The sequence below is a fragment of the Triticum dicoccoides genome, chromosome 6B (assembly GCF_002162155.2).
Source record: "Triticum dicoccoides isolate Atlit2015 ecotype Zavitan chromosome 6B, WEW_v2.0, whole genome shotgun sequence".
Lineage (NCBI taxonomy): Eukaryota > Viridiplantae > Streptophyta > Magnoliopsida > Poales > Poaceae > Triticum > Triticum dicoccoides.
Window position 1 is genome coordinate 291,912,750 of NC_041391.1, and position 8,597 is coordinate 291,921,346.

The 8,597-nt window shown below is 48.0% G+C and overlaps 1 long non-coding RNA gene across 2 annotated transcripts; it reads left to right on the forward strand.

Moving 5' to 3' along the window:
* The first annotated feature begins 4,620 nt into the window (after positions 1 to 4,620).
* LOC119324169 lies at positions 4,621 to 5,480 on the forward strand. 2 transcript variants are annotated; one of them, XR_005156795.1, is made up of 2 exons: positions 4,621 to 4,673; positions 4,825 to 5,480. It is a non-coding gene; the product is annotated as an uncharacterized LOC119324169 (long non-coding RNA). The 2 variants fall into 2 exon arrangements; XR_005156796.1 differs by having other exon boundaries at positions 4,625 to 4,690.
* The last annotated feature ends 3,117 nt before the right edge of the window (positions 5,481 to 8,597 follow it).

Here is an 8,597-nt window from a genome sequence, read left to right on the forward strand (position 1 = left end):
CTATACCGCTAAAAAACAATACAGCCGACTGGACGGACCGACCACCGCGCGGTCCGACAGAGCGGCTAGCAATGCCATACACAAGCCCATGCCCCCTCCCCGCAAAGGATGGAAGGCTGCGGCCCAGGACCAGAAACACGATTTATGTGAGGACCTGGACAAAAAAGCTGGCAAAACCAGGTCCATCTATGGATCCAGGGAACGTGCTCCCACACGGGATCACCATTGTCAAACAAAACATGCCGGCCATTTACTAGTTTGGAACCAATACCGAACACTACAACCGTCGGACCCAATCCACGACACAGCCAGATACAGGGTGCCGCACACCCCCTGTACTTCACCGATGAGGTGCTAGAACACAATTTTCTAGAACGGTTCAAACCTGTAAACATCGAGGCATATGATGGAGCGACGGACCCCGCTGTTTGGATAGAAGACTTTATTCTTCACATCCACATGACTCGTGGACATGATCTCCATGCCATTAAATATTTACTCATCAAGCTAAAAGGACTAGCTCGGCACTGGCTGAAAAGCCTCCCCGAAAACTCCATCGGAAGCTGGGAAGAACTTGAGGACGCTTTCCGGGCCAATTTCCAAGGGACCTATGTCCGGCCTCCGGATGCAGACGATCTAAGTCACATAATCCAAAAACCCAGAGAATCAGCCCATAAGCTTTGCAACAGGTTTCTCACTAAGAAGAAGCAAATTGTAGACTGTCCAGATGCCGAAGCCTTAGTGGCCTTCAAACACAATGTCCGGGACGAATGGCTGGCCAGACTCCTCGATCTCCCCAGCTTGTCGGATCTCCTCCTGAGCTGCTCTAGACTCAGACCGGGCTTCCTTCGCCTCTTGTAAGGCCTTGCCCAGATCGGCCGCTTTGGCTTTGTTATCTCTGTCAAGATCTTGGCATCGGATAGTGGTATTCTTCAACTCAATTGCCATGGTAGATATCCTCTCCTTGCACTGACGCCGAGCGATCTGCTCTACTTTCAATTTGGCGGCTGCCTTTTCGGCAGCCGCATTACTCATCCTCGCTTGCTCCCTGGCCCGGGCAAGTTCCGCTCGAAGGGTCTCCACTGCGGCGGCACTATCTGCAGTTATGCATATACAAATTTTTAGTATCACGCTCATTTCACAATACTAGCATGTACTGAGTGCCCCAAAGACATAACTTGCGCCTCGTTGAGCCGCTTGTTCATAAGCATGATATCATCATCCGCCACATCAACTTTCTGCTTCAAATGTGCTACCTCGATAGCTTGAGCAGTCCCTACGGACGTAACAACATGTGGTTCAATTAGTCATATCATTTCCTAGGCATATATTTTTGATCCTCTGATCGCATTCATTTAGATGTCAACCAGAGTCTCAGGGGCTACTATCTATACACAGGTGCATTTCACACTTATAATATAATTGAAATTACACTACATACCTCGAAGCCTATTACTCCCTCTGTCCCGAAATAGTTGTCGCTGAAGGTTTCTAGTTCAACTTTCGCGTAGTACAGAAATATCCCCACTTTCCAATTTTGCCCTCGCCGGCCTTCGCACTCGCTTGCTCACTCGCTTGCCCAACCGCACTCACTCGCTCGTGCTCTCTCGCACGCTTCTCGCCGCTCGTCGGCCTTCCCTTCTCACCTGCCTCCCCTCTCCCCGCCGCTCGCCGGCCTCACGCTCCCCTCTCCCCACCCCATCGCTGACCTCACCCTCCCTCTCCCTCTCCCTCTTCCTTTCCACCACCCCGCCTCCACTCACACCCCGGAGGTAAAAAAATCAATCTTTTGAGCCGGCGACGAGCTTCTACTCTGGAATATGCAATAGAGGCGTGGATGTGGAGCGCCAGCGCTGGATCTGGGCGAGGGAGGCATGGATGTGGAGCGGCACCCGAGCGGTGGATCGGGAGCAGCGCCAGAGCAGTGGAGCGGCGGATCTGGAGCAGAGTCTTCGTCCTCACGGTGCACACGTCGTCGTCTTCGTCAGATGTCCCCACCTCGCTGACGCATTCGATCCGCGCATGCTGTGTTCTCTCGGTATTGCCTGCTGCATCCTCCTCAGTTAGTCGATTGCTGACCTTCCGCTGGTTACTTGCTCAATACAATGCGCTCATCTCTTTGCTGTTTGGTAGTAAAACAATCGTCAGTAGTACTTGCTCAGAATGAATCGTTGCTGTTGGGTGGTAAATCTACCCGTACGTTGGGTAATAGCCTTATCGGTAGCTGCAACTGTAACACTGGTTGCTCTCTGCTGCTTCATCGTTTACTGTTGTCGGCTTAGAAAAAGGCACACAAAAGGTGGGTAAATTAGCCGGTTAATTACTAAAATGCTCAACATAAATATAAAGAGTCGTAATTACAGAGATCGATATTGATAGTGCCAGTTCACAATTTTCAGGTAAAGTGAAGTTACAGGAAAAAAGTACTCACCAGTTTCAAGGAGATGAACTTGTTTGGGAAGTGGAAGCAGAGTTGTCTGAATTTTCAGTATGTGAGTTTCATCAGATATTAGAGGCTACAAGTAACTTTTCTGAGGAAAACAAAATTGGCGAAGGTGGATTTGGCCCGGTTTATAAGGTAAAATAGAACACCATGCATTATATACTCCACATTTTCTAGGCAAGGCAACACAAAATGATTAACTGAAATTGACAAGATTAACTGAAATTAAGTTTCAGTATACCTGCGCTGGTAGTTTTAGTTTCAGTTAAACTTGGTAATACAGCTCCCAAGCAGGGCCGTGTTAGGGGAGCTGTTCGATTTGTAGTGTGTAGACTGTAGAGAGTCTTACTTAATGTTTGTTCAAGTACTAAAAGAACACGAGGCCTTGCATTGCGATCGATGGCTAGAGTTCTTCTATGCATGGCTGATTCTGCAACTACAAGAAATTTGTTTTAATAAGTTTGTTATTTGCCTTGCAAAAATCATGCCAGGGCTGCCCTACAAGTTTTGCTGAAATTACTTATTTTCTTTCTGGCTAAATTAAGGAGAACATATGGGCGACAGAACTGTAAATTACTCATAAATGGGCAAAGAGGAGGAAGAGTCATCTTTATTATCTTCTCTCATTCTCTAGTCTTTTCCATGCCCTCTCGTTCAACTTGCTCCAACAGAGACTTGATGTCCTCTAGCTTTGCATAATTAATGAGATGCCCAACTACTTTGAGGACCCACTTTATTTTCTTCTGTGGCTTACAACAACTCCGACAATGATATATCATCAATAGAAAAATCTTGAACGAGTTATTGAACTTGATTTTTTTGGTTTTGGTTTTGGAGTAGTTCAGACAACAAATTAAGGAAGAAAAGTTCCTTTTATAATTTTGAAATTTTCAGAGATTGTGTACCAGCCAATAGTGATAAAGTACAAAAGTTTCATCTAGAGTTTTTAGACATAATAACAAGTAAAATTGCAATTCTGCTGCTCATCATGATCGAATGGTGCATTACTGTTATCTTGGATATTTTTTGCTTATATCCTGCTTTATGTGTTGGTGGCAAAGGATGATCGACGGGTGCATGTCATAGAGAGAGACCTGACAGAGCCTGATAGAATTGTGGGTGAATTGTTACAACCTGGAGGTTACTTGAAATTGATAGAATTGGGTCTGCAGGGTAAGCTTTGCTCTCTCCTGCTCAAAATGGGTTTCCTAACAGAACCATAGGCAATGTATACTGACTACTCAGTATGGGTTTCATTCTACCCAGACCGCGTTGATGAAATTGATGCACAACGTGTCCTTGGTTATGCATTATTCATGTCTTTGAGTAGATTTTTTGGACATAATAACAAGTAAAAATGCAATTCTGCTGCTCATCATGATCGAATGGTGCATTCAGGCTATCTTGGATATTCCTTGCTCTCTAAACTCTCTTATCCTCTCCTATCTAAATGGAGTAAACTGGAGTATGGATTAGCTTAAAATGAAGTGCAGTACTGTTTTGGTTTCATTGAAAAAAATCTGAACAAAAGAGAAACATCACCTGCTGAAGCTTCTGTAATTTTGTAAATTCTGAATCACATTTTTAGTTTTGCAAATTCTGTAATTTTGCACATGAAGCTTCTGTAATTTTGCCCATGAAGCTTCAGATTTTAGCACATGAAGCTTCTGCTACTGTTAATCTTGTCATGAATCTTCTGTTGATTTGGTACATTAGCTTAAAATGAATCTTTTCCTTTAAGTGAAACTAAATAAAAAAAATTCTGTTAATTTAACAGTTGCAGTAGTATAGCACTTGCAGTAGTGTAGGACAGTAGTAGTTTAGTGTAGGACATCAGTAGTTTAGTGTAAGTTTTAGTTCATTAACTGAATTTTTTCAGTTACTTAACTGAAACTTTTTCAGTTACAGTAGGACTTCTCTTCTCTCTTCTTCTCTCTTATCTTTCTCTTCTTGCATCTGTAGTTTAGTGTACTTCCCTTGTGCCCTCCATACTCCTCTCCTCTCCCACTCCTTTCCTCTCCTGCTACTTTGCTTGTTCTCTTCTTCTCTAAATTATCTCATGCATTACAGGTTTCCCAATTGCAAAGCTGCTGCCTTGTGACCATGAGGTCATGGGTTCAAGTCCTGGAAACAGCCTCTTACAGAAATGTAGGGAAAGGCTGCGTACTATAGAGCCAAAGTGGTCGGACCCTTCCCTGGACCCTGCGCAAGCGGGAGCTACATGCACCAGGTTGCCCTTTATTACAGGTTTCCCAATTGATCATTACACTCCAGTAATTTCTTCTGATGCCAATTGTGAGGGTGATGATCTTGTCTGATTGCCATAGTTATTGATCTTAACAAATTCTTCCTGATTGAATGTCTCCTGATCAATTTTACAGACTATTGTACCTAAAAGCATCAACAAATTCTCCCAATTCTGCATTTGGCGAAAACTGATAAGAATTGGGAGCAGCGAGGAGTACCTGGCGAGGACCGGGCGGGGGAGCAGCAAGGATCAGGCTGGTCAGTGCGGTTGAGAGGACCAGGTTGGTGCAGCGAGGACTAGATTGGGAGGAGCGGTGGGGCGGCTAGGCTGGGGCAGCGGCGATCAAATTGGGAGCGGTGGCCACCAGACTGGGCGGAGGAGGAGGAGGAGGAGGAGCAGGCGGCGGAGGAGGAGGAGGTAGAGGGCGGAGGAGGAGGTGGCCGGACTAGCAGCTGGAGGAGGTGGAGGGCGCAGGTGGCCTGGCGGAGGAAGACTACGAGGAGGAGCCTGGCGGAGGAAGACGATGACTCGTTTTCAAATCAGGGGTATTTTTGTACATTTGCTCGTTTCCACCTGGTCTGAAAAATCCCCCAACGACAACTATTTCGGAACAGAGGGAGTAGTAGGCTAGAAAAGGCCTCATTCAATCCGCTTTTCACGAACCGAACTCTTTCTAACACCGTACCCATCAAGGTACGATGTTCCTCTAAGACGGAGGCATGTTACAAAATGTCCATCAATGCATCCGGCATTCCTTGGACATCTGATAATCTGGGACCTTTGTTGTTCCCTGTATGGGCTGCACACCCCAGACCTCGGGTGGCCGAAGTATTACCTTTGGCCCCGGTCCTCACTTTCCCTTGCGCCACTTGCAAATCGGGAAGGATCCTCTGGGATGACACCTCGGCGTCATCTGCCTCACCAGGCAGGGAGATCTGTGGAGGCATCTCGCTCTCCATCATCTCTGGAAGTAGATCCCCTGAAGAGAACTATTGAGGAGGGTTGCGTGCCGGACTGCAAACATGAGTTTAAATTATTACCCTTATAGCCAGGAAAGAATGGGACATGTTTAAAACACCCGGATTCACTTACGATGCGGCTGAGGGCCTAACTTTGTGGGGTGACTGTGTGTCAATATCACCCCCTGACTGGGATACCTTCCCCCACTTACAAGCTTCTATTTCCGAGTCTTCGGAAGCAACCCTTTTCTTCGCATGGGGAAAAGGGATGTCAGTTCGCCCTTCCCTTCCACCTTTGGTAGCAGGAGTTCTAATCTCCCAGGACGAATTGCCTGGTGAGCCTCCAGAATGGAAGCTGCCTTGGGCCTCTTCCTCTTCCTCTTTATCTTCCCCCGCCAGCACTTGATACTGCGCCGGAGCCAGCATCCTTGTTAATAACGGATCCGCAGTATCTTCAGGAAGTGGAGCCGAACACCTGATTCTCTCCGTCTTCTTTAGCCAGCCCTGTCCGGATAGAGTTTTATCAGTACATTGTAATGGATAATTTGACTAAATCGTGTTCGGGAGTCGAGTACTTACCGGAGTGTACAGATGGTTGCAGTCAAGACCGATGTCTTATGTCGTATCCGGCCACTGTTTTCGTGCGCAAAAGAATAATTTCCACATCTCTCTGAGCATTGTGCCAGAGTGGTGCTTAATAGTCTGTGGACCTTCCGGATTAAATTCCCACATGCGGAGAGGGCGTCGTTGATAGGGTAGGATCCGGCGTACTAACATTACTTGGATTACATTGATGAGACCGGTGTCCTTCTCAATAAGGCTCCAGATGCGGCTTTGCACTGTCCGCACTTTGTCTGTAGATCCCCAGTCCAGCATCTTGTTAATCCACGATGCGAGATGTGGCGGAGGACCGGACCGAAACACAGGAGCAACTACCCGCTTTGTACCGCGGGGTTCGGTGATGTAAAACCACTCCCATTTCCATAAGTCAGAAGATTCTGCGAAGGAGCCCTTTGGCCAAGTGGAGTTTATAAGCTTGCTTATTGAAGTGCCTCCGCACTCCGCTTGTTTCCCACCATTACCTTCGGCTTCACGCTAAAGGTCTTGAGGCATAAGCCGAAGTGTGAAGAGATACAGAGGAAGGCCTCACACGTGGTGATGAACGCCGAGATGTGGAGGAAGGAGTCTAGGGCTAGATCATGGAAATCTAGCCCGTAATAAAACATAAGTCCTTGAACAAATGGATGGAGAGCAAACCCAAGCCCTCGGAGGAAGTGAGAGATGAACACTACCCTCTCATTGGATCTGGGAGTAGGAGTAACCTGCCCTTGAGCAGGAAGCCTATGGTAGATTTCCGCAGTTAAGTATCTTGCCTCCCTAAGCTTCGAGATGTCTTCCTCTGTGACACAAGAGGCCATCCACCGGCCTTGAAGGTTGGGTCCGGACATGGCTGGAGGCTTGAAGCAACTAGATTGACCCTTGAGTGTTGGAGCTTGAGGAGGGAGGCAGAGGGAAGAACTAGCATAGAGGAAAGAGTGCAGGCCCTAACCCCTTTATAAAGGCGACGAATATCAAGCGTCCCCTCCGTTGCCTTAAAACATGCCTATTCCCGATGAATTATGCCAAAAGAACGGTTGGGTTACCCATGCCCGTGTTGATGAAAATCCTGTAATAATGGGACACGATCTCTGCTTTGATTAGACATGCCAATAAAAACCGCCTCTCGGAACGTGGAGTGGCAGGCTGGAAAACGGTTCAAATAATGGTCGGGTGATGACGTAATGTCGTGCCGCTAAAATTGTCAGCGGATTGGACTCGTGAAATATTATATTCTCTACGGGTGCATGTGGAATTTGTTTTGCAGAGCCGGGCACGATTCTTGTGTTCAGAATTTACTTTGAAGTATTCGGAGAAGGAACCCGCCTTGCAATGCCGAAGACAATCTACACACCGGACTCATCATCAATGAAGCCTGGTTCAGGGGCTACTGAGGGATCCTGGATTAAGGGGTCCTCGGACAGCCGGACTATATACTTTGGCCGGACTGTTGGACTGTGAAGATACAAGATAGAAGACTTCGTCCCGTGTCCGGATGGGACTCTCCTTGGCGTGGAAGGCAAGCTTGGCGATTCAGATATTTAGATTCCTTTCTCTGTAACTAACTTTGTACAACCCTAGACCCCCCGGTGTGTATGTAAGCCAGAGGGTTTGGACTTCTAGGGTTTAAGCCACAACCATCATAATCTCATAGGCTAGACTTCTAGGGTTTAGCCATTACGATCTCATGGTAGATCAACTCTTGTAATACTCATATTCATCAAGATAAATCAAGTAGGAAGTAGGGTATTACCTCCATAGAGAGGGCTGAACCTGGGTAAACATTGTGTCCCCCGCCTCCTGTTACCATTAGCCTTAGACGCACAGTTCGGGACCCCCTACCTAAGATCCGCCGGTTTTGACACTGACAGTGGTGGCAGCGGAAACCGGCCCCGCGCGGCAGAGTGCGACTCGCGGTAGAAGGCAAGGCGGCAGTCTTGGCACGGGCGTGGTCGCGGCGGCTTGAGGCAGCCGCGGTAGCTCAATAGGGTCCATCAGAGATGAGCACGACGGCTCGGCAGCGGCATCTGAAGCCGGCTGCATGGGCGAAGACAAACGGGGCAATGATAATGGTAATGGCCGGCAACCCGGTAGAACTGGAGCAGGGCGGCTCAAAAGCGGCCCAGCGGCTCGTGCAGGTGCGGGGATAGCACGGCTGTGGTGGCTCGGTAGCAGCCCGGGGCGGCAAAATAGGTGAAGGCGATGCCGGCTTGAGGCTTCTCACCAACAAGGATGAGGCGAACGCAGTGGCCTCAAAAAACGGAGGTAGAGATAGCATCCGAGACGGGGCCCGGTCCGCGGCTCACAGGCGCAGCAGTGAGTCAAGGCCGCAGCGGCGTAGTGGCTCAAG